We start from the raw sequence: 27093 nt of genomic DNA, 5'->3' as shown, positions 1-27093 counted from the left end.
GTTCAAGAGGACTAGGCTGTCAACGACTAGCAGGCTGCAAGCCAAGGGTCTGTGCTCTCCAAAACAGAAAAAGCTATTTGTTACAAAATGTCCTGGGAGCGATTGCCCATTGAGATAGCAAGAATAGAGGGAAATAAAACTTCAAACAGAGTTTAATGGCTCAGCTCAGCGGATTGGGTGGTAAGGCAGGCTGCTTGGTGTGAGAGAGCAGAGCCCCAGCAAACTGAATCAGGCAGTCTGCTGCCTGCAGACTGGCTCCAAATTCATTCTCTTTCCCCTTATAGACACAGTCTCTGGGGGAAAAAATGGGTCTATTACCTACTGGAGTCCATAGAGAACCACATTATTTCCAGGCCACCTAAGAAAACATAATGAAGTAGGTGACAACCAGGAACTCTCTAGATGTTAGGACTTCTCCCAAAACTCCCAGAAGGATAAGACTGACAAGCAAATATAGACACTGCACCCTAATCTGTATTAGGGGATGAGAGTGAGGCTTGCTGAGCAATGACATCACCATTCTAAAACCCAACAGGAGACCAAGGTGAGCCTGATGCACCCACAAACAGAAGCCAGCTTTTCCTTCAAGTATACCAGTCAGAAGTCAGTCGTCCCTGGTCTCCTCTTGCAGACATGGCAAGATGGATCCTGAGCTAGAGAGACTCCAAGGCCCTTGGAGAGTCTCTCTGTGTCTCTGTGAGCCATGTATGAGGCAGAAACAGGTTGCTCTCCCCTCCCCCCATCCCAAGAGTGGCCTTATGAAGCCTTGAGAGCGCACATACCAGACACAATGGGGAAAGCCTTTGAGACCTGGAATCTAGAAGAAGTCTGAAGTCTGACCCCACACCCACCACTATCTGTGGTCTCTAGCAAATAACTAGAAAGACTAATTCTGCAGCCCCAGAGAAGGCCTTTCTCTCCTGATTGTCAATTTCCTAACAGATAAGAACACGGGCAGCCTTCTTGGACTCTTACAATCGGGTGGACCACCTGACAGAACAACAGATGGGAAGGAACTAGCCATAGTTCGAGCCAACTGTAGGATGTGTAGCAACTGTGGCTACAGTCCCCTGTGTTGGATTCTCATGGAAACAGAGGCAAGGACTTCCTGTGGCTAGAGAAAGTAGAGACTAGTTCCACTTTGATCAAAGGAGAACCTGGACTCCCCTCCAGGCGTTCCAGGCTCAGTCAGCTGCCATCCTTCTGTCCCAGCCACATGGCCCACACATCCCACAGACGACACTTCCCACTGACCCATGAGCTATCAGCTGATCTCACTGGCAGTGGTGCTGACGGACATCTGTCCGCCTCTCTGCTTTGATGTGGGAGTTCATAATTGTTTCCTGAGTCACTCGACCAGCTCCATGGTGTTTCCCTTCAATGGGATGTGCACATATGCCACTAAACAAAACCATCTTTGAAATCAGCTCTCAGAGGGTACTCTATGGAAAGGGCCTGGTTCATTTTTCTTTTTCCTTCAGGGTCACAGCCATAACTCCAGCTCCAGTTGTCCAAAATTAATCAAGTTATACATTCTTCTGAAAATATACACTTCCAGCTTTTGAGTTTCTTTCACATGAACAGCCAAAGTAAAGATATCAGAGTTTGTCCTTAGTTCTGTCTCATTAGTTCCCAAAGGGTAGTTCCTGGAGTTCCCAATGCCCTTTAAGGGACTGCTTTCATTGACAATACCAAGATACCAGTTGCCTTTTTCTGTAGTGATATCTGTATTGACTTTAGAATGGATGGTATTTTTAATTCAAAAACTAAACACATGAAAGACTTGTGTCTGCCACTGTGAGCTGGAAGGGAGGACAGCAGTACCAGCAGATATAGCTCTATCTCATACTGTTTAGTGAATAGTTTTGATCAATATTTGGAAGAGCCATATAACCCATTGGTTTCAGAGACTAACATATGTCACAAAACCATCAAAATTTTATAAACAGGGCATTGTAGGCCAATGGGTTTTCATGTAACAGTACAAAATAGTTACTGCTAAGGTGCCAGATCCCACATTATAACTAACTCTTGGATACTGGTTGTAGAGAAATTGTCATGTTCTTGGTATTTACAGTTAAAGTCACTACAGAGTTGGTTGATAAAGTGTTTCTTGGTCTTGTTGGACCTTCACGCCCAACTCAGGAAGTGGGTGGCCGTGAGAGACCACACGAGGCACAACGCACTGATGTAAAAGCAAAGGTTTGTTGCTGACGCACCAGGGTCCCTCAGCACTGGAGAGGCCAAGGACCACCAGTGACTGTTACAGGCTAGTTTTAAAGGCTAAAACCGCAAAGCAGGTGGGGTTGCTTATCAAGTTAGACCATATGGACATTAGGACATCTGGCATTGGGAGACCTCTTGTGGGGACTTGGGTGTGGGTCCCTAGGGCGGTTACTGGAAACCGTATGGGACCTCTGATATTTGGGAGCTCGCATGTAGCTATTCTGGGAACTAGGGTGGAACTCCTGAGGCTAGTAGTAACGAGAACTGGGAGAAGCCTCTGGGTAGGCAGGGCAAACAAGCGTCTTACATTTTATAATTTTACAGTTTCTCAGTCTCACTTTCCTCATCTGACAAATGACAACGATATATCCTAGCCCATACATTTTCTGAATTAAGGACGAAATGTCTCTAAGGTATATGACTCTAAATAAATAAATACCATGTATACTCTTTATCACAACCTCCTTCTCCTTCTTCTTCTTCCTCCTCTTCTCTCTTCTCCCTCCCCATTTCCCTCCCTCTCCCTCTCCTTCTCTTTTTCATGGCTCATTCCATAAGCATGCCAGCTCCACTGCATGAACAGATTCATTTTCGTGTGCCCATCATTGACTACATCACCCAATCCCTTGCTTAATTCTCATACTTACGGGGCTCTCTTTCACCCTAAGATGGCTGTCTTCTATCCTACCCTAGAACATTAATCGCAGGAAAAGTCAAAGCCAACATGTGACCTACTTCATTTTAAACAAAAGAGGAAAGAAGCCATGAGAGAGAGAGAAAGAGAGAGAGAGAGAGAGAGAGAGAGAGAGAGAGAGAGAGAAGAAAAAAAATTATTTTATGAAATGAATGAATCTATGAAACCATTAATGTAGAGAAGGCAGGAATAGGGGTATTTTTGGTTTTATCAGCAGGTGAATTGAAAAATTAAAGGAACTAAAAACAGATCCTCCCCTTGAGTACTCATGTGACTCTCAGTAATAGCCAACATCGGTTGGATTGATCCTATTGCCTCCACTTGTCACTAAAGACTTACCTTGTATTGCTTAATATAGTTCTTACATTATAAATCTTCAATGAAACTGAAAAATGGAGAGGTGAGGAAACTTGTCCAGAGATACTTGCATGCCAGGGCTCATTGCCATTTGACTTGCAATAGATAAACAAACAAACCAAATGTGAAATATACATACAAAGGAAATGTGAACCAGTCACACAAGGCAACAGCCAGCACCAAGAGATAAATACCATATGATTTCATTCACATGAAATCTCTAGAATGGGCAGATTCTTTTTTGTTGTTTCCAATATTTGTTCATATGGCCCAGAATTCAAGGGTATGAAATTTAATACCCAACTGAGGAGCTGGCTTGATGGATAAGGCATGAGAATATGAGTTCAAACCCTCAGCACCCACAAAAAAAGGCAGACATGGTCTTGCATGACAGGAACTTCAGAATTGCAAGGTGGAGACAGACAGTTCCTGGGATCTCACTAGCTAGCCAATCTAGACAAGATGGTGAGCTTCGGAATCAGGGAGAGTCCCTATCTCAAGGATATAAGGCAGAGGAAAACAAAAGGCATTGGGTGTGTGCACCACCTCTCACATATGTGTACACATGTATAGAGCACACACACACACACACACACACACACACACACACACACACACACACACCAGTTAATGTCCTAAAACAACTTTATTCCATCTCTAGTCTCTATCCATTTGGTCTAGTCTTTACCCTTTTCCCCAGGAAAAGAAAGTTACCTTTTTTTTCTTTCTTTAGTTTTGAGGCTCAAATATAGGGTTTTATACATGCAAGGCAAGTGCTCTACTACTGAGATACAAACCCAACCCCTTATCAATTTCTTTAGGTTCTAGAATATTTTATGCATATAGAAACTGTGATACATTTACACAAGGGGATACTACTCAGCTATTAAAAACAAGGACATCCCAAAATTTTTGGAAAAATGGATAGAACTAGAAATTATTATAATGAGTGAGTTAACCCAGAAGCAGAAAGACTCACATGGTACATACTCACTTATAATTGGATACTAGCCCAAGAGGCATGTCCCATGAAAGTCTTCACTTACTAGGAGATGGGGATAGATGTGAGGATATCCTATTGGGACTCTGGGTGAGAGAAGTATGGGAGAATGGGGAAATAGAAGGATCCAGAGGGTCCTAGAAATCTACAAGAAGAACATCATGATGGGTGGATCTGGGCCCAGGGATTCTGCTCAAACTACTGCACCAACCAAGGACAATACATGCACTAAACATTGAACCCTTACTCAGATCTAGCCAATGGACAGGAAATTCTCCACAGTTGTGTAGAGAGCAGGGATTGACTCTGTCATGAACTCTGGTGCCCCATATTTGACTAATTCCCCTTGGTGGGGAGACCCTGGTGGCACTCAGAGAAAGGATAAGCAGGCTACCAGGATGAGACTTGACAGGCTCTGACCATATAATGGAGAAGGAGGTCCCCCTCAGTCACAGACATAGGGGAGGGGAATAGGGTGAAAGCAGGAGGAAGGGAGGAATGGGAGGATACAAGGGATGGGATAACAATTGAGATGTAATCTGAATAAATTAATTAAATTTAAAAAAGAATAACTTAACAAAAAAAACCAAGTATGAATATAGAGTTCTTTTTTCATGTAATAGATCTTGAAACTTATAGACAAATTCTTAAAGACAAGATGTAAATCAGGGTTATGAGGGACCTGGGGAAGGAAAGAATGAGAAATTATTACAGAGTTTCTGTTTGGAGTGGTGGAAATTTTCTGAAAATAGTGGTTAAGGTTGCATCACATTGTAAATGTAATTCATACTCACTAAATTGTACACTTCAAATGACAAAAAAAAATTCACGTATTTTACCACAGTCTTTTTTATTCTGGAATAACAACAAAGGGAACCTTGCAAAGTTCACATCACTAGTGAAAGAGGGTGTAGGCTTCAAGTCCAGGCATTTCATCTCTAACAGAGTTTGCTTGACAAGCTCATTCTTCTGCTGGCCAGAAGACATCAGCATCATTTCTGATGATCTTCCAACAGATCTGCAATATCTGGCCTTTGAGGATATGGTATCCCTGCCCCACGCACCTCTTTCTCATGAATGAAATAAAGCCACAGAACCTCTCTACCACCATAAAGAAGGTCAACACTCAAATTAAATACATGTCAGTGACTCTCAGCCTGCCTTGACCTTGGAATATAAAGAAACATTGAGAGGCATGAGGATTGAACTCTTCGGCCTGTCAGTGGGCATACAATGGCATGCATTTTGTACAGACGTCACTGTTCCTGGATGCAGAGCAACAGAGCAAAATGTCTCTATGAATTGGATGTCCTCTCAGAAGTAAATGGGAAACAGCATGAGTCTAAGAAAAGGAGCCACACACACACTGCACAGCACAGATCACATGGATGTGCCCAGGATAAAGTAGACCTGCCTTCCTACCACCTTCTTTCTTCTCCTCCACTCTCAATGTACTCTCACTCAATTCAGGCTTTCATTCCAATAGTAGAGCAAATGTGTTCCCATTTAGTTCATGACGTCAGTTTTTAATGGTGCCCACAATTGTTGCTTGTATAGAGGCTACATGTTATGGGCTTGATCCACTAGATTGGAGGAAAGAATTTATATGTAATTCATGTTTTAAGGTCAGGCGTCTTGATAGAGATAGATAGAGGCATACATAGATGCATGCATACATACATAGATGATATATAGATACATAGATCATACATACATACATACATACATACATACATACATACATACACACATGATATATAGATAAAAAGATAGATGGTAGATAGATAGGAACAAAGAGTCAGCCTGAAGATTAAGCAATGGCCATAGTATCATTAATGGACTCTAAGATTGTTACATTGCATATACCTCTACACATAAAATACATATTATTGCTCCCTCATTCCCCAGGTATTTGTCACACACCTGTCCTATACTCCATATTATAATAGTTGTCTTGGTTCTTGGTACAGTTAAAAGAGGCTTACAAAAGCAAATAACAGAGAGAGAGAGACAGAGAGAGACAGAGACAGAGACACAGAGACACAGACAGACACAGAGACAGATCATAATAAAACAAAAACACTATCTACCTTTCTTTCACACACACATACACACACACACACACACACACACACAGAGACAGAGAGAGAGAGACAGAGAGAGAGAGAGGTAGAGAGAGAGAGTCATCAAGACCCCTGGTTTTCTGTTGGAGCTGTAAATGGACCAGAGGCTAGGAAATAAGTGACCTCTTCAGAAAAATAGTTCACACTTTAGCATATAGAAGGTAGAGGGTTGCTGGTGTTAAACACAGTCTCTAGAGAACAATACAGAACTTGGAGGATGCCATACAATTTACAGATTGGGAAGTACTCTTGCACTTACACTCAGCCAGACACTCATTTGGCACCAGCACAGACTGCCACATGCCAGGCTGCAACTTGAGTGCACACATATAATGTAATCTATATCTGCATGGGTTCATCTCCTTGAAATAGGAGTAGAAACAGCACTAACCCTGATGACCTACCACAAAGCTGAAGCTCACCCAGCAACAGCAACCTGTTGGCATAATGTTCTCATGGACTGTGTACAGTTTACCCTTGTTCATTCAAACCCTCAACCCCACTCTCTAGAGCAATTCTGACATTGCATTGTGATGTTTTCTAAGTATCTCCAGTTCCAAGTTATGTCAACATATTACCATTTGTTCTCTGTGTTGTCAATAAAATAAAATAGCCAATGCTGAGCAATAACAGAGAACAGAGTGGGACATCTGATCGAGTGAGGGGAGGAGAGAGAGAAGAAAGGAGAGGGTGGAGCCAAGAGGAGAGACCAGGAACCATCCAGAGAAATGAACCTGGCTGAGGAGATGACTTAAAAAGAAGTATAATATAGAACATCTGAATGAGAACGGAGGTTTGGGATGGAGTAATGATCCTGGTCACTCTGTGAGGTTATTTGGGTATAAAGCTGGTTTAGGAGTAACTGTTGATATTACTAAAACAATAATTCAATATTAAATGTTAATAACCACTCAACAGTATACCCAGTGTCCCAGAGCCCTGGGTCACTGAATTTGTAAGATGCAAATGCACTGAACTTTGAAAAAGAGCCATGCTCTACTCCAGTGTCCCTCTTTTCTTGTCTGTGGCAATCATGGGCCCAGCTCACATTCTCGAGGACATAACTGCTTGACTTACCCTTATTTCTGACAGTGGATAGGGGATGAGGGTAGTAGGCCCCTATCACCACTGAATCATCACCCTCTGAACTTTTAGCCACACCTCTACCCCTCCACACTCGCAGCCCCCATATACCACCCCCCTCATCAATGTCAATGTGTTGTAGGGTTCTGATGAACATGAAGAGTGTATTGCTAAGTGAAGACTTTCAAGAGACATCCTTGTTGGGCTAGTGTCCAATTATAAGTGAGTATATACCATGTGTATCTTTCTGGGTGTGGGTTAATTCATTCAGGATTATCATTTCTACTTCCATCCATTTGCCCACAAATTTCAGGATTTCCTTGTTTTTAATAGCTGAGTAGTATTCCATAGTATAACTGTACCTTTTCTTTATCTATTTTTCGACTGAGGGATGTCTAGGTTGTTTCCAGATTCTAGCTATTACGAATAAGGCTGCTATGAACATGGTTGAGCATATGTCCTTGTTGTGTGGTGAAACATCTTTTGGGTATATTCCAAGGAGTGGAATAGCTGGGTCTTGAGGTAGCCCTATTCCCCATTTTATGAGAAAGCACCAGACAGATTTCCAAAGTGGTTGTACAAGTTTGCACTCCCGGTAGCAATGAAGGAGTGTTCCCGTTTCTCCATATCCTCATCAGCATGTGGTATCACTTGAGTTTTTTATCTTAGCCATTCTGATGAGTGTAAGATTGGGATAGATGCTGGGACTTCCTGTTGGGACTCCAGGTGAAAGAGGTAAGGGAGAATGGGAAAATAGAAGGATCCAGAGGGTCCTAGAAACCTATAAGAAGACCATAAACGCTGGCAGATCTGGACCCAGGGGGATCTGTTCAAACTACTGTACCAATCAAGGTCAATGCATGCAGGAATCCTGGAACCCCTCTCCATATCTAGCCAATGGACAGCACATTCTCCAAAGTTGTGTGGAGAGCTATGACTGACTCGACATGAACTACAGTGCCCCCTATTTGACCACTTCCCCTTGGTGGGGAGGCCTGGTGGCACTCAGAGGAGGAGTAAGCAAGCTATCAGGATGAGACCTGATAGGCTGTGATCATGGGGGGTGGGGACATAGGGGACATAGGGGAGGGGGATAGGGTGAAAGAGGGAGGAAGGGAGGAACAGGAAGCTACAAGTGAGAAGATAACAATTGAGATTAATATGAATAAATTACTTAAATTAAAAAAAAAAGAAGAAGAGTGCATTGCATGCTGGGTGAAATGACAGTGTGTGACTTGCATAGGCTTGGAGATATCCCTCCAAAGCCAGATGCCCTAAAGATACAATGTGTGGGAAGCTGGCAAGGAGGCTAGATGCATTCTTCCCCACCTCTTTATTTTCACACCTGCTCTATCTCACATCCCAGGTAGCTTCTTGATGTGTCCCGAAAGAGAGAGTGGGGATTGAAAGTGGGGTACAGAGATGCGAGAAGAGTTACATCTGGAAAATTCTGATTAAGACTCTCTTTAATGCGGAAGAGTAAGACTTTATATAGTAAGGTCAATAGGATCTATTCTCATCCCTCTCTCCCTAAATCCCAAGGCAAGAAGAACACAACAGCCTGAACAGCTCCCTGTAAGAACTTCCTATTACTGAGTAGCTCTCTGAAAGGATTTCCTTAACCCTCTGGGTGTTTCTCTGTAGGGACTTCCCTACTTCTTTCAAAGGTAAATAGTCCAAGGATGGCCTGGAACACAAAGACCTCCTCTGGCAAAGCTCAGCAACCGGAAGGTCACAGTGTGCAGCCTAAGCATGGGATTTCTGACATGGCAGAATTTAGCACAGTTTCCCACAGCTTCTATCATGAAAACAGATGCTAATGTCTAGCCTAGGGCCACCCCTACCCCAGCTGATTAGCATCTAAAGCAACAATTTCTTTGCCACTTAGCTGGGCCAGAGGTAGGCCTAAGAGGTAGGAGTTGATGAGTAAGTAAGGTGCTGGGTCCCACATTCATCTCATTCACAATCTCTAGGTAAACTCTATGATAGATGAAATGGTTAGAGTCACATGAAAACTTAAACACTCTTTTCTATGCTTGTTTGTTTGTTTTGCTTTAGGGTTTGGTTCGTTGTTGTTGTTGTTGTTGTAATACCTCAGTGAGGCGAGCAGCATTTGCCTCAGGGGACATCCATGCTCTCTTTCAATCTATGGAAAGCTATTCTGCTTACTGCTTGCCAAGGGTCAGACTGGCAAGGGGAGTTCTGTGAGATAGTTCCAAGCCTTTCTCACTCAGACCCTTTCTACAACATGGGCCTTCCTTGTACTTGACTGCTCTTCTCAGCCTTCACATGCAAGAGGACACAGGGACAGATTTTGAAGGGCTGTGGATAGGGGCTGAGCCTTTCCTTTTACCTAAAGAATGAAAACATGTTTAACAAATACAGGGTGCACAGGTGACAGAGTATGTGGGTGAAATCTGATGACATGTTCTTTAACATACTCTAGAAATAGATCTGTGTGTCACCTAAACCATGTGACTTGACTATGGATCAAGCCATCATTCTGTGCTGGAGTGATGCCCGAGAAGAACATGTCATTGAGATGTAAGTGTTCTGACCAAAACCACATACATGTATCTAATAAGAAAACAATCAAATGCATTCAAATGGAAAAACATTCTGCAAAATGCCTTACTTGTACTCTTTACAAGTGTCTGTATAATGCAAGTCAAACACTGTGGTACTCAGGGGTTGCTTTAGACTACAGAACACTCAAAAGATACTTAAGTGGCAACAATACTATTTGTGAGATTCAAGAAATTATAGATTTGACACTGTCATGCACAGCAAACAAGAAAAAGAAATGTAGAGAGTGTGTCCTTTCTTCCCCAGGGTGGAGTGGTATCCCACAAATTCCAGATGGTTTTACAAAGGGCAACCTTGGTCTGGACCCATGGCCCTTGGTAATGCCTTTGTTCAGTGTTATCTTGTATACTTCACCAGTTTGATGAAGCCTGACCAGTGAAAAGAGGCCAGAGTCACTCTCTTGTGAATAAAAAAGATGCTCATATCCCTGCCCACCTTTTTCAATCTACACAAGCATGTGAAAGCCAGTACTCAAGGACATTCCCAGAAAGTTGACACACTGAAGTTCAGCAAGATCAGAGAACACTCAAGAAGTTATGCTGGCTCTCCAGCTAATGTTTAATTTCTATTCCATGGCTATTGATGGATCAGCTTGATTGATGTTTACAGAGGGGTTGCCAAGACCTTGTCATTTCCCAAAGGCAAACATTCATTCTGCTTCTTCTTGGGAGCTATATTCTCCAGACTCTCTCCTCCATGGCCTCTGTGTGACATTGAACCTCTCCATGTGTTACTACTACTACCACACTGCCACTAAGTTTCAGTTTTCCACTGTCTAGAAACATGACTGAGCTGGTATCTAACTCCTATATGGCTGTTTGTGTATTGATGGGCCAATAGAACTGCATCAGAATTGAAGACAGTGGACAAGAAGAAGAGAAAGCAAAAACTATTAAATGGCAGGTAGAAGACATTAATCCTGAGCTAGCTTGTCCCTGTACCTTATTATGAAACAAATCTTCTGCCCAGCTTGAGTTGAATGCACAAAAACAAAAATGAACTAACTTCTGAAGCTTAAGTGGCATTAAGCCTGAATTTTTAAAAAAAAATTAAAAATAAAACAAAGGACTATCTTACATTCCCATGCAGAAAACCTGCCAGAGCATGTCCCAGCCCCTTGCAGTGCTGCTTTCTAGATGGTAAGTGTTTGACCTACCTACGAGAAGCTTTCAGTCAAACCTACCTTTCTATAAATGGCATTTGTAGTCAGAGCAGTAGTAGTTCTTCATATGAGGGTGGAGGTGTGAAGTATGGTTTGGAGTGAGGTCAAAGTCTTTTCATCACTACAGATGTCACTGATGTGTGTATAAGAAAATCCTAAGGGGGTGAGGGGATGATGTCCGAAGCCAACCCAGGGTCAGTCAAGGCTAAAAGAATCTACTGGCTATGACAGAATACTGATGCCCCATTCCAAAGCTAACTTCGTCCTTTCAGCCTCTGCATAACTTCCTCCTTTTAGCCTCTGCATAACTTCCTCCTTTCACCCCCTGCAGATGTTGTTCAGCAGGATAGCTCAGGACTTTCCGAGAGATAGTGTTCCGAGATAAACCACAGGATGTTCCCCTGATGGCATCATCTGGAGGCATTCTCAGTCCCCCGTCCCCCACCCCCGCGCCCTGCTGCTTAGCCCCTGCCTTCACCCCATATAAGCTTTTGCTTTTAATTCAATAAACAGACCTTGATAGGAACACTACTTGGTCTCGGCTCTCTCTTTCTCGTCCCATCCCTCAGGTATGGCTCCCCTCGCGACCCCGTAATTACTGGTCCTGCTGGACAAGACAGGATGACAGCAGGAGCAGGAGATGGCCCTGAGAAAACTTAGCTGAGGCGGAGGGTTGCTTGGGTCCAAGAGTTTGAGATTAATGTAGACAACATATTGAAAACCTATTTCTTAGAAAATAAGAAAGAATTGGGGGGGGGGGGAGCAGTGAGAAGGAGAGAGAGAACCTCTGAGTCAGAAGAAAGAAATGGTCAAGCAATCACTGGAGAGAGAAATCAGGGTGTCTCTGAAGGTAGTTCTCAAACCCTGGAGCAAATGTGGAGATGTTGCTTTAGCTGTTGCCCTGGGAAGCATGGTTATTACTGTGGATGGAAAGCACCAGTCATATACAAAGGTCATCCCCTAATTAGGAAAAGAAAAAAAACGTGTCAGAGATTGTTATAACTGTAAACACCGAAGAGAGAAACAGCCAAGCACTTTCAGTGCTCAGAGAAGTAAGGGAAGTGTCATGGCAAGCCAACCCTGGAGTAGGGACCTGCCCCAGCTTTCAGCTGGCTTCTATATATCTAATCGCATTTAGTGTACCCAACTCTGTGCACATTAAGTCTGCCTTGGATTGAAAGCTAATTTTGTTAAGAAGTTAGAGGAGTGACCTAGATTCCAGGAGCAAAGATAAACTTTTTTTCAGATTCCAGAGATGGGTCAAGATGTCTATGGGTCACAGAGGCCATAGATGACAGAGAAGAAACCCTTGTTCTGAGTATAAGTGGAGGCCATGTTACTCTGACAACAGAGGGAAGGGCGGTGTGAAGAACTGAGCCAGGCTGTTCTTTTCCTCTAATTAGTCTGCCATTCAGTGACTTTGGACTCAACCTCACAGTCCCTTACCTACCTCAACTCAATCATCTGCCAACATCTACTGGTTTTTCACACAACAAGGGCAGATGATAGATCCACAGCAGGGAAGTCAATTGCAGTAAGAGGTGAGGTAGAATAGGAAAGAAGGAAAAGGCACATTCTTTGTACTTCTCCTGAGGATGAGGGTAGTTATCACCTTAATTCCAAGATCACCGTTGTGTATGCAGTTGTCTAGCCATTCAATAACTTCACAACTGAGTCCCACTCCTTCTGATGGGAGGAGATTAACGTCAGGCACTTTTCATCCATGCCTGTGTCTTCAAAACGCTCCTGTTAATGTTCTGGGATGCTCACTATAGTGCCAAGAGACAACGGAGGGTAGGTAACATCATGGCCATGTGGCCATTGTTAAATAATGCCCCATTTCATCTGCTCCTCAATTCTCTACCCACAAAATCCCTCAGTAGAACATCCTTCATTCCAGACTAAGACCTTTGAGCTACGACTTACTCTTTGTATGCAGACAGGGGAGCATTAACTCTTGAGGATAGAGAGCTTATTTTATATCATAACGGAACTGGGATGGGGGAGGGGATCTACATGTCCAGAACTGCCAAAAATCAGACCACCATACTATCTACAAACTCTCAGCTGCCCCCTTCTCCCAGGGGCAATGGGCACGGGAACAAGAATCTACTCTCGTTGAAGACGTCTCTTCTGTCTGCCTATAGTTCCCTCACCAGGCTCCTCAGAGTACAAGCTTCTGGAAACATATCTCAGAATGACTCTTTTCTGACTCTCACTTTGCTGTTTCTTTCCTAGAGGACTGAGAAGGTTGCATAAATTGGCCAGTTAGGGATGGAGAGAGAAATGTTGAACTGTAAGGAAAGGAAAGTTCCATGAAACTTAATAACAAAAATGATTAACACGCAATCTCTCACCACCTAGTAGAGTTTGAATATGCTAAAGGTTAGTGAACAATATTTTTGCTGGGGAAGCTGAGAAAAGGCAGAGGACATCAGCGACTTGCGAGAACTGGCATTTTAGAAGAGAAATTGCTTCACCTCTGGTCTTTGTCCTTGTGTGGCCACCATAAGAAGCCACCATAAGGAGAAATAAAGTAGAAAAAAAGAATAATTTCCCAGAAAGCACAATGTGTCTCTCACATTCCTAGAAAGCCTGATTCTCAGGAAGGCCCTCCCTTGATGTTTTGGTCACCCTCCTCACAGATACCAAGTCCTTGGAGAAGAGGAAAAGTGCAATGAAAAGAGAGCCAGAACAGAGAAGGGATTGTTCACATGGTATGGAAAAGTTGTTGTGTTAGCACAGCCTCAACTTTGTTAATAACTTATACTCCCAGATGTTCAAAATAGCCCAGTCTTATTACCTGGATACATTAGGATATGGATTTGATGGTTTTTTATAATGCATATGTGTGGGTGTTCATATGTGTATGTACATGGGTGCATTTGCACTTGGAGGCCAGAGGACAATCTCAGATGTCATCCCTAGTAACTCTGTCCACCTCTATTAAGAACAAGGTCTCTTCATCACTCATCAATTAGATCTGGCCAGTGACCCTCCCATCCCCTCAAACACTGAAATCCCACCATACCTGGGTGCTAGGGATTGGACTCACGTCCTCATTATGTGAGGCAATAATTTACCAACTAAACTCTCCATTCTTTTACCTTCTCTAAAAGCAAATGATCACCCTACAAGCAATTCTGGAGAGACTCACACTTGAGTCCTCATCAGGGCACCATTTAGAGCATTTTCTTCCCAATGATTATAGGCCTGGAACCCCATCAACGATGCTGCTAAAAGCTACTGTAAAGCTCCGAAGACTGAGCAACACATTTCTACAGGATTCAAGACAGCAGAACATAGCAGTTCTTACAATCTATACTGGGTCGTTATGAATAGAGGCAGGAAGGGTCTCCTCAAGGATTATCACTCCAGATGTGCTTGCACAGGTGTACCTTTGAGAAAGCACCTCCCCAACTTGACTGTGTGTCCATGCACAGGCCCCTGGTTCACTGAGCTCCAGTCAAAGCAGCCAATGTGGAAAGCATTACAATAGCTAGGCAGCCACCTTTGATTAGAAGCAGCTTTGGCCTTAGAATAGGGTCTATGTTACCAGGAAACCAGGCATTTTTAGGGGCTTACTTAAATTTTTTATTCTTTTCCCTGCTCTTGTCAATCATGTTTTTAAGTTTGTGGGATGAGTTGTAAAGTTGTGCTCCTCAGAGTGTCCCAAGGCCATTTACATTGAAAAGTAGATGGTAAAATATATGTGACACATTCATGAAATAGATGTGCTATTACAGAAAAAGAGGGGGAACTACTTGGTAAGAAGGGGACCAGCAAAAGTTGAGGGAAAGTGATGAGGTAGATGCAAGTAAGAACAAGGTATAATGATACATATGTACAAAAATGTCATAGTGAAACCCATGACTTTGTATATTAGAATTGTTTATTTGTTTGTTTTTCCGAGACAGGGTTTCTCTCTGTAGCTTTGGCTGTCCTTGGCTCACTTTGTAGACCAAGCTGGCCTCAAACTCACAGTGATCCACCTACCTCTGCCTCCCTGAGTGCTGAGATTACAGGTGTGAGCCACCATGCCTGGCTACAACTATTATTTTTAGTATAAAAGCAGAGGGCCTGGCCCCATGGATAGAGCTCTTCCCATGATCAGAACCACCACCATTCAGATTTTCAACATCCGCATAGAAAGCTGGACAGTTGTGCTAGCTCCCCAGCACAGGCTGGCTAACTAGACTGTCTAAGTTGGAAAGTTCTAAATCCAGCAAGAGACCCTTTGTGTCGGCTTGAATGAAAATGGTCCCTATAGGCTCATATATTTGAATGCATGGTCTTCAGTTGGTGGAACTGTTTGGGAAGGATCTGGAGGTGTGGCCTTGTTAGACGGGGTGTGTCACTGGGGGTGGGCTTTGAGGTTTCAAAAGCTCACCATCCATAATCAGCTCTTTTTCTCTGCCTCATACTAGTGGCTCAGATGTAAGCTCTCATCTCCTCATCTAATACTCTAGCACTACGCCTGCCTGCTGTCATGTTCCCGGCCGTGATGATCATGGACTCACTTCCTATAACCGTAAGTCTTCATTGATCACATCTTTCTATAAGTGGTCTTGGTCAGTGTGTGTGTGTGGGGGGGGGGTAGGGGAGGGACAAAGAGAGAGGGAGGGAGAGAGAGCAATAGAAAAGTAAGTATATACCCTACCCACGAACTTAAACACTATCATCTGCCCACATGTGAATGCATGTAAACACACACACACACACACACACACACACACACACACACACACACAAGAACAAAAGAAGAGGTTCACTAGTTCACAAAAAATTGTTCAGAGTAGAAAGTACACTTTCAAGCACAGATTTTGAGTGTTTCATCCTTAAATTTTGGCTCATTACCTGAGAGGTAGAAATGCCTTCAACCAAAACAGCAAACACAACCTAGGTCTTAAAAAGCTAAGCCAGTATCTGATTGCCTTGTTGTTTGGAATCTGGGGTCTGCAGTGCAGTGTTATTGATTATGGAGCTGTGCACCCCTGAAGGTTCCTTCACACTCTTATCTAAACAACAACCTGGTGTTGAACTGAAAAGTAGCCAGTTTCCCACCTGGGGCCCTGCAATTCATGCCTGGCATGAAAGTCCTCAGCCAAGGGAGTTTGTTGACCTGGAATGCAGCCCTTTTTCTGCCTGCCAGCTCTGTTCTCTGGTCCCAGGTCTGCATCAGTCTAAACAATGAAGCATCTTTTGGTGATGTGTCATCTTATAGGACACCTTTTGCTCAGGGGTCGTGGACAGAATGTCCTGCCAGGCCCTTCATCATGCCTGGCTTTGCCAGAACCCTCAGGCACTGTAGGTTCTCAGGCTGTTCCACTGTAGCTGAAGGAGAAAAGCCAACAGATATGATATTTTAATGGCACTTCCTTGATCTCATGCTCTGATTCTCAGCTTCTTCATTAAGATTCTTTGTCATACATGTTTAGCACACATGAAGATAACAAATGAATTGAGGTGATGACAGGGACCCTGAAATGCACTAAGTAGGAATAAGGGAGTGACAAGTGGTGGGAACAGAGTTGCCATGTCACACTAAGCAATCAAAATGGTCCCTTGGTAAAGATCATTTGAACAGATTGTTATGCAATGAGCCATACAGATCCACAGAGGAAATGTCTCTGAGGAAAAACAAGCATCTAATTTATCTAGGACATAATTAAAAAGTTACAAAGGAGTGAGGTGTGGTGGCACAGGCCTGTAATCCCAGCACCTGGGAGGCAGAGGCAGGTGAATCTCTGTGAGTTCAAGGCCAGCCTGGTCTACAAAGCAAGACCAGGACATGCCAAGGCTAACACAGAGAGACCCTGTCTCAAAAACAAAACAAAACAAAACAAACAACAAACAAAGACAAAACAAAAAGTTACAAAGGAGTATAAGTACAAGGGCAGAGTTGGCAGAAATACATCCTGAAAAGGCCAGCAGATAAGAGAAACAATGTGGGTTTCTCTGAGATCATCTGGGTCTGTTCTCTCCCTCCTAGGCCACCTTGCCACACTCTCCACACTGTGGAGTTTTAACAGAGTTTCTCTGTTTCAATCAAAGCCTTTGCATTCACCAATAACTTAAAAATCCTCCATAAATTCCTCATATCGGAATAAAGCCTAGGCACTCCTCACATGCTGTGTTCTCCCACAGCCATTCCAATCCCGGCCTTTCCACTCTTTCCTAGCCATGGTGTCACTGTGATGCTCACTGAAAGAAGATACATCAGCAAAAGTAGCCAAGTTGGGAACCATATCGTTTTCTGCCTTAAAAACAATGTGAAAACTGGCAATATTGATCAGAGTGGTATTTTTCAGAATGCTGGAAATACATCAAAGCCTTGCAGCAATTGAGTGCTTATTCCTCACAAAAGACTGAGGTTTTAGAAGAACAGGGAGCCTATGGTTATTTTAACTTCCAGCTTTCTTATCAGGCATGCTGCGACTCCAAGCTAACCTTGAAAACAGACAGCCTAAAGTCACACTAAGAACTATTAAAATATCCCCAACATCACAGGAAGTGCCTGCCAATAACATAGTTCCTTCAAAACCTTACTCCCAGGGGACTAATGTTACTTGGCTCTATTTGCAAAGCTCACTTTGGACTTGATTAAAATTGAAACTTCTGTTTAAAAAGCAGACTGGTAGTTATCAAGGGCTGGCACAGAGTGAAAGAATGGAAACTAAGTGGCTAATGAAGAATGGAGAGCTTTCTTTTTGTTTCAAACAACTTTATGGGGAGTCGTAATAAATTACATAATATACAACTGACCTTTGATGTGTGTAAATCAAAATGGCTTTTAGTGTATTGGTAGGATTGTGCACCCAAGGACTGGAGAAATGGGTCCGTGCAGAGGACCCAAGTTTGGTTCTTAGGACAATGCCAGGTGGTCACAATCACCTGCAGTTCCAGCACCATGGGATCCAATACCGCTGACCTCTGTAGGCACCTGCACTCACGTGCACATACCCACCCCCACACAGACACAAACATATACAAATAACCTTTTAAAAAATAGAATCATGTATCCATCACCATAATTTTACACAGTTTTTATTATTCCAAATAAATGTCCTGTACTCTTTGGTCATAACATTTTCCCCTCTTCTATCACAGTCCTAAGCAACCATGAAAATACCCTCTGCATCTATAAATTTGTACTTGCTGGACATTCATATAAATGGGATCATGCAACATGTGGCCCCTTCTGACTAGTTTTTTGTACTCAGAATAATGTCTTGCAGCTTTACCTATGACATAATAAAAAAAACAACACTCCCCTTCTTTGTATTGCTCAATAACATCCACTGTGTGGAGGTACAACATTGAACTTACCCAATCATTATTTTCTGAGTCTGTGTGTAGCTTCCACTTTTTTAGATCTAATGAATAATGCTTTACCTCTTGGGTAAATAAAGAGTTCTGTGATTGAATGGTAATGAGGGTTAAATGAGTTTGTGAATATCCTCCAAACCACTATTGCACAGACTTTATGGATTTGTATCACTTCTCCAAAAAAGTTACATCCCCATCATACGGCTTTTGTATTTGCTGCTTCTCTTTGGAGAATCCTCATCCTCAGATCTTGCCAGTTTTCTTCAGGACTATTCTTATTCACTTTCTCAGTTTGTCTTTCCCTTGCCACATATACAATATGAATATAAATTGCATGTATATACACAGTTTTCTTTATTGTCTGTGTTTCTTCTATTGAAGCACATGCTACCTTCCCTGCATCTTGCTATCCCTTTGCCTCATTGTCAGCAATGCTTCCTGTGATGTCAGTACATAGTGATGTTTGAAGGCTTCTCAGAGGAGGGATAGATTTTTAATGGCAATTAGAAATGTAAGGTGAGGTGCCAGATCTTGGTCACTGGCAAAGACCTGCAAGTGTGTTCTAAGTGTTTGCAGTGCTTTGAACAGGTTGTAGGAATGCCTTTATTGAGAAGCTCTCTCTGAGAGGCTCATGCCTCCATTCTCAGGCAAGTGAGGGACCATGATGTGCAGGTTTCATTCACTCCTTGATAAGTTTTCACTTGTATGTGGTGTACAGTCACTGCTTATGAGGGTTGGGGTAGCACCAGATGATACTGGATTCTACCAACATTTCTCAACCAATGCTGCTCACCTACTCAGAAAACAAGAAAAATTGCTTGAGCCATCAGTTCCCCATTCTTCTAAGGATGATCCCTGATTTGTAAGATTCTAAACACATAAGAGAGATACTAGCCCATTGTGCTGTAAACAGTTGAGGCTGCTAGACTCACAGTCAATGAGAAAGGGGATAGATTGAGGCTTGTTATACAGACAGCAGACCATTAGGGAGGATGGGAGACCTACAAACACAGGCGCCGTGAATGTTTGCAATCTCACTAAGATGGTTCTACTTCTGAGAAGAAGGGCTTGCTCGTGCTCTGCACAAATGCCTCTGGGATGGTGGAGCTACTTGGTGGAACCAAGAGGGTTCAGCTTGTCTCTCCAGTGGAATGTAGCTGGAGGCCTGCTCGGCTGCCACTCTGCCTCTCTTCTGTTGCCACAGGATTGACGGGAAGAGAGGAATAAACACTGTGTGCAAAGTCATGTTGAAAGAGCAGCAATCAAAACCTTCTGAAGGTCATGACTAAGACATTTTGGAAAATGTGAAGGTGGGTTATATGTCAATAGGGGATTAAAATAATTTTTCACAGAAGACACAGGGTCTGCTGTGCCTTTGAAGGGAAGATGCAATCAATGACCAGCTGCGGATGGTTTCTGTGTGTTTATTTGTCAACAGCCTAATGAAATAAGGCAAGAGCAGCCCTGGAACTGCCAACTCGGGGTGCTAAGCTGAGGTTTATTTCTTTCCATCCTGTCCTTGGTTTCATCCAGTGTGCGTGTGTGTGTGTGTGTGTGTGTATGTGCACACACACACACACACACACACACGCACGCACACACACACACACACACACACACACACGCATGCACGTACACACACACACATATTGCTTTTTCTCCTTTACTGGGCCTTTTTCTTCTATGTAAAAAGAACCAGAGCCAAACTCCCTGTTACTATAAGAATTGTAGGGAAGAAGGGGTCTGTTTTGTTGTTGTTGTTGTTTTGTTTTGTTTTGTTTTGTTTTTGAGACAGCCTTAGCTCTTTGTAGACCAGGCTGGCCTCAAACTCACAAAGATCTGCCTGCCTCTGCCTCCTGAGTGCTGCAATTAAAGGTATGTGCCACCACACCCAGCTGGAAAGAAGTTTTTAAAGTACAAAAACACCTGGTTTGGGGCTGGAGAGATGATTCAGAGGTTAATAGTTCTTTTGTTATTCCAGAGGATCCAAGTTTCGTTCCCAGCATCCATAACAGATAGCTCACTGCTGCCTGTAAGTTCAACTCAGAAGCTCCAACACCCTCTTCTGGTCTCTGCAGATTCTCACACATATGACATATGTACACACCCATACCCACACAGAGAGAGGAGGGGGAGGGAGGAGGGAGGGAGACATGGAGAGAGAAAGACCTGGAGAGAGAGAGGGAGAAAGAGAAATAACAAATTTAAAAATCCTTAAAATGGTACAAAGCAAACAAAACAAAGGGCATAACTAGTTTGAAATCAACTTAAAAGTTTTAATGTTTGCTCTGTCCATGGACCGACATGCTGACCCCTTGGGTATCAGGGGCTGGAGGTGGGGTACATCATAAACTGTGAAATCTATTAGATAAAGTAATGGTCTGATCTGGAATAAACAAAGATTTATAATCATTTTCTAAGTGTTTTATGCTGTTCTGGTTTTGGTCTTGTTGCTGTAATAACATACACTGGCAAAAAAACAAGTAGAGAACAATTCTAGGATATAGTCTGCAATTATGGAGATGTCAAGGCAGAAACAGATAGTAGCATCTCATGCACATTTAGTAACAGAAAAAAGTAGATGCATGTGGGCTCCTTTGCTTGCTTGCTGAGCTCAGTTCATTTTTTCCACCTTATACAGCCCAGGATCCCCTGCCTAGGGAATGATGCTACCCACAGTGGTATGGGTTTTTCTTCATCATTTAACTTAATTGAGACAAACCCCCCACAGACATGCCCTCAGGCCAACACAACACGGGCAGTCCTTTATCAAGCCTCTCTTTCCAGGTAATTCTAGGTTATGTCAAGTTGAAAACTAAATCATACATGATGATTTCATTTGAGTACAAAAGCTATTTTATTGAGATTTTCCTCCATAAGGTCAATAGTTTCTTGGGTAGAAATAATAGTGAAATTATTCAGAATATCTCAGTGCTTTAGTATGTCTGCCCATGCACTGAGAAGACCCAGTATTTTGTATCAACCTAGTATGTCAGATGGAGCATCTAGTAAATTAACATATACCCATTCTCGAAGTCCTCATATACAGGCCCTTCATTGGCAACATCTCTGGCTTCACATAAGCCAAGAATGACCATTTTTAAAGACTTATTTCCTAAAGAGCAGAGAATTTCAGTTCCTTATTCATTCATCACTCATTCCATTCATTTATTCAAAATTTACTATGAGTTTTCTATTTTCCAGACCCAATACAGCTAATACTGCAGCTCTCAATCTGTGGGTCACGACCCTTGTGGGGCCTGAATGACCCTTTCACAGGGGTCAAATATCAGATATCTTATAATATCAGACATTTACATTACAGTTCATAGCTGTGTCAGAATTACAGCTATGAAGTAGCAACAAAAGGGGGTCACCACAATTGGGGGCACTGTATTAAAGAGTTATAGCACTGGGACGACTGAGAGCCACTGAGCTAATAGATGGTAAGGACTGCTAAATTAGTAAAGTGTTTGCTACAGAAGCAAGAGGACCTGAGCTCAGACGTCCTGACCCCTCCCCCCACATGAATAGCAGCTGCATGTGACAACCTGTGCCTGTGACCTCAGCACTGGGGAGACATAGATTAGGGATCCTTGAGGCTTGCTGGCCATCCAGTCTAGCCAAATCAGTGAGGCTCCAAATTCAGTGAGAGACTTTGTCTCAAAAACTAAGGCAGACAGTCATAGAGGAAGAAATGGGACATCAAGCCCTAGTCTCTACATGCTAAAGTGCATGCATGTGCACACAGACAGAAAGACAGACAGACACACACACACACACACACACACACACACACACACACACACACACACACACACAGTGATAGAAAAGAACACAAAGGATGCACCAGGAAAGATCTGTAAAATTTGGCCTTCTAGGATTGGAAAGACATTCTAGAGGATAGAACTCTTCAAGCGGGGTTAAAAGTTAGAGATTCCAGAAATAGGTCTCTCAGTCAGACATTTCTGGGCATTTTGGTTTTCCCATTCCACATGGAACCTGATCATAGACAGGTACAACTATATAAAACCTCAATATCCCCCAAGATGCCAACAGTTAATGCCATAGTTTGGATAATCACAGCCACAGTGTTTTGCCATACGTCACAGAGTGCCTGCCACTGCTAGCAAGCTACAGGCTCAGAGTCAGCCAATCACAGGGAAATACACTCCGAGGCTCAACTCACAGAACTATATCTGAGTCCTTGGTGTAAAACAGGGCTGTGTGTTTCCCCCTCGTGCTCTGCTGTATGAATGTCCACTATTGTTCAATTTGTAAAAGAGTCAGCTGGGCGTCTAGGGGCCTTTCACCAGCCCATACACTTGTCCACGCCTATCCTTGAGTCTCTTCTCTTTCCCCTCTGGAGTGCTGAAAGCCTTTGCTCACACCATGCTTCTTTAACAAGGAAGGGACCCCCTGATTTCTGAAATACAGGATTACAGGGCTGACATCTGGAGGGCTGAGGGTTCCCGTACAGGAGTCAGGGAGGATTGGAAGACGCTACAGGGAGGACAATGAACTGTCCCACATATGCAGGCCATCTGTTTTTCTGGTATTAATTGGCGCTTTCTTCACTGCTCCTTAAGAACTTTGCAATTCACTTCTCTCTGGGTCTGTCCTGCCAGTTACCAAAATCCCCCAGATTTCCCTCTATTGCTTTGGTTCAGTTACATACAATACAGAGACTTGGGCTGTGAGCGTGATATATTCTCTGGCTCCTCTCTAAGCTGCAACAGGCCTCAGTCTCCAGACATCTGACCTCAACATAGGTACCTGGTCATTCTTTCTGGCACAGGACCTAGCCAGAACACCAAGGCAGGGAGGGAAAGGGGATCTCACAGGGAAAGTGGGTGTGGTCACATGGCTGGAGGTTAATGAGAGAAGGAAAAGACCATAAGGCAGTGATTTCAAAAGGGAGCATTGGTTTCAACTGTTACATGCCACAGACCACCAAACCAGCCTCATCGGAACTGGATCTTTGGGACTTGGGAATCGGGGGCCTGGGCCGGAACTCAGCAAGAGTAGTTCTGGTAAAGGGATATGAGTGCCAACCAGATGCCAGCGGTCCAAAGACAAGATGATGATGGCAGTGCCTGCACACCAATGGAAAGTGTGCAGCACCACTGAAATGTTTATGGTACCAGTGCTTCAGTGACTCTGTGCAATGAAGATTGTGGGTGATCGTGTCAGAAACAAGTCAACAGACTCACAGGGGTAAAGGCAAAGTGTTCCACAACGGATACGTTAAAATACATTCTTTGTAGTCCTTTGTACTCCCTGGAGTAAATGGATTCCCAGTGGGGTTTTTTGCCTCTGGATTGATCACGGATATCAAAAGAGAAATGTACACTCTTATTCTATCTCCAGTTTTCACAAGTATAAATAAAATAAGTTCACTGTTCATGAAAAGCCTTTTCATATATATCAAAAGCATTATAGACGTTATTGCACTCATTTATGCATCTATATACAGTATATATTGTCATACGTATGGCAAATGGTACAAAGATTCCAACAGAAGCAATAACACTCAGTCATACTCACTATTCACTTTTCTTTTGACTCATTTTTGTCCAGAGCTCTGGTAAAAAAAAAAATCACTTCAATTCCAGTCCAGGAGGAACAGAGGTATGTTCCTGGCTTCTGTACCACTGTGCGAGGGCACTTAATTAGGTTAGATGGGCTGGCTACCAAGCCCTAGGAATCCTTCTGTCCCCATCTCCCCAGTGGTGGGCTTAGGATAGCATTCCACTCTAACCAGCATTTGTATCTGAGCTCTGAGGATCTAACTCAGGTCCGCATGCTTGTATAACACGCTCTTTATACCCATCCTTTTATTGGCATGTATATCTTGCACACAGTGACAGGATTCATAAAGACATCTTCCTATGTGTGTTTCATGTATAATTACTCACCTTCTAACTTCTCTTTCCTCCTTTCTCACCTTCTCATTACTCTCACGGATTCCCACAAATGATCTCAGGTCTACCATGTTCTATATACATGAGTGAGCTCACATGTCCACATAAAGTCTAAAGCCACAAATGAAAGAAAGCACACAGCAAATGCCTTTCTGGGTCTGAGTTGTTTTTTTTTTTTTTTCACTTTAGATTATGATGGTGTCCAGTTGCATCCATTTCCCTGCAAATAACTTAATTTCACTCTTCTTTGTAGACAATCTTTTAACCAAAAAGACTTTCTGAAATAACCAATAAGAATGCCCCCAGATCCTGTGTCCCAGAATTAACGAAAGAGAACCTGGAGTTGCATTTGCAGATATTTTTGTAAAGGTAAGACAACTGAGGTCATCTTGTGATTTGAAAAAAAAAAAAAAGTAAAACACAGAAGCAGCTTTCTTCCATCTCAAGTCTTGTGAGATAAAATGAAGGGGCAGAGGGAGCATTTTTCACAATCCATCCAACCAGCTACATCCAGGTGGTAGAAACAAGCACAGTTTTGTGGTTTGAGACCAGGACTATGAAGTGAGAATGATGAAGTCCTTGCTAACTTCAACTACACAGGGTTCTAGTGAGGACTACACAGTTAAAACACTGGGTGGTGACAAATGCCCAAGTACCACAGGGTCTTATTATCTGAAACAATTGCTGCATCTATGCTTTGTGTGAGAGACTATTATTATTGGACACTATGCAAGAAAATCTAATCTTCAGGGAGTTTCAGCTTGATTCACAGAACAAAGCAGCCTGAGTATCATTTATCCTTGGAGCTGTGGACAGCAGAGTCGAGAGTATCTGGACAGCGAGTGAGTGTTTTTCTTGTTTGCCCATATTTCAACTCAAAGGAACTTTGTATTTATTGGCATTGCCCTAAAAGCAATATGGTACTTTGGGAGAGGAAATAAAACACAAAAAAAGATTTACATTCTAGAGTAAGGAAAAGGAAAAATGGAACCTACCCAAACATTTTCAGCTGAGATGAAAACCCCTCCTGGCTATTTGAATAAATTGCTCTTTAAGTAATTAAAACTCTAACCTATGCTCCTCAGTAAATTCTGGTAATTTCTCCATACTTGGTTTCAAGTATTTTCGGCCTGGCGACTTTCCAAAGAGTACACCTGTGCGTTAGTTGAACAATGTCTTACTGAAAGATGAAATTAACTAATTTTGTTTGATTTGGATCTTGGTTAAAATTCTGAAGTTAGATATTTATATGCAGCGTCACATAAAGAATACTAGCTTAAATGATTCCACGGGGACCGTAACAAGACTTCCACTGAACTGACAGAACATTAGGATATGCTTAGCTAATGAAAATGATTCATCCCTGCTTTTTTATCAAGCACAGTGTGGGGAAGGGGAGAGTCTTTGTTATTTTAGGTAAAGACTTGCAATTTGAATTTTCTTCTCTTTCATGCTGTGTCTTCTTAAATTTGTTTGCTTTCTGTTTCTGAACTTTAAAAAGTCCTTGATCTATTTTAATTATGAAAACCCAGTAAAACATTGTTTTGACTTTAAATTATTGGTCTTTAATGCCTTTGATCCCCTTTCCCATGTAAAACAAAAGCCTAATGATTCTTATTAAATGAGAGGAATAAAGTTTTTCACAATGACTATTTTCATTTTATGAGGACAATTTAAAGTTTTTCTTTTGCCCATTAATTACATGGGGAGTCCCAAATGTAAAAAGACAAGATTTGTTTCCTAGTTTTATTTCAATTGTGGTTAGTTTTGTGTGTGCAGAATTCAGATGTACCACTTTCCCTCTACCCCCTCGGGAGTACAGATACATTCAGGAAGAATCTAATGTCATTCACTGTGATGACGCAGTGACTAAACTATCATGATGTCCATTGACTTTTGTGCCAGAAGAGACTCCAAGGAGCTCCCCGTCTTGCTGTCACATGGGTACACTGTATTAGCTGTTCAACATGTGAGATTCAACCTGGCTTTGATGGAGAAGAATGGTGCCAGCTTCCTTGGTTGTGTTTTATGGTGCTCACTGGACAATGACCTGGTCCAAGACTGGGAAAGAAATCTCAGTTTAAGAAAGTAACCTTTGGATTACATTCACCACACCTCCTTAGTTGCTGCTCATATATTTTGCAAACTGCCTCAAAGAAACAAGGGAATGTTTGTGATTATTTAAAAGATTATTAAGTCCTATGATGGAAACTAGAGAAATGTACAACCAGGATAGGTGAAGTACAGAAGTGGGTATCTGATAATAAACAGACAACATAGACCTTATGTGTACCCAGAATAGGTAGGAATGGATTGGGGAAACAAGGAAGCATGTACCCTACATGGGACATGAGATACATCACAAGTTCATGGTCAGCAGTACCATGTCACCTTCAGGGAGCATTTAAAGCCACCTTGCCCATGATGGGCAGATCTGGGCCCAGGGGTCCTGCTCAAATTATGGCACCAGCCAAGGACAATACGTGCAGTAAACTTAAAACCCCTACCCAGATCTAGCCAATGGACAGGATGTTCTCCATAGTTGAGTGAAGAGTGGGGACTGACTTTCACACAAACTCTGGTGCCCCATATTTGACCACGTCCCCTGG

The 27093-nt window shown here is 42.7% G+C and overlaps 1 long non-coding RNA gene across 1 annotated transcript in view; it reads right to left on the bottom strand.

Annotated features, from left to right (window-relative positions):
• Positions 1 to 16389: 16389 nt before the first annotated feature.
• Positions 16390 to 27093, bottom strand: part of LOC311603832 — a 54300-nt gene continuing 43596 nt past the window's right edge. The window contains exons 2-3 of the long non-coding RNA XR_014781284.1: positions 24108 to 24144; positions 16390 to 16565 (exon numbers count right to left, since the gene is read on the bottom strand). This is a non-coding gene — a long non-coding RNA (uncharacterized lncRNA). The remainder of the gene's footprint in view (positions 16566 to 24107; positions 24145 to 27093) is intronic.

This window comes from Acomys minous (genome assembly GCF_964271855.1).
Source record: "Acomys minous genome assembly, chromosome: 8".
NCBI lineage: Eukaryota > Metazoa > Chordata > Mammalia > Rodentia > Muridae > Acomys > Acomys minous.
Note: the sequence above shows the minus strand (reverse complement) of the source record. Positions and strands in the feature narration are given on the sequence as shown.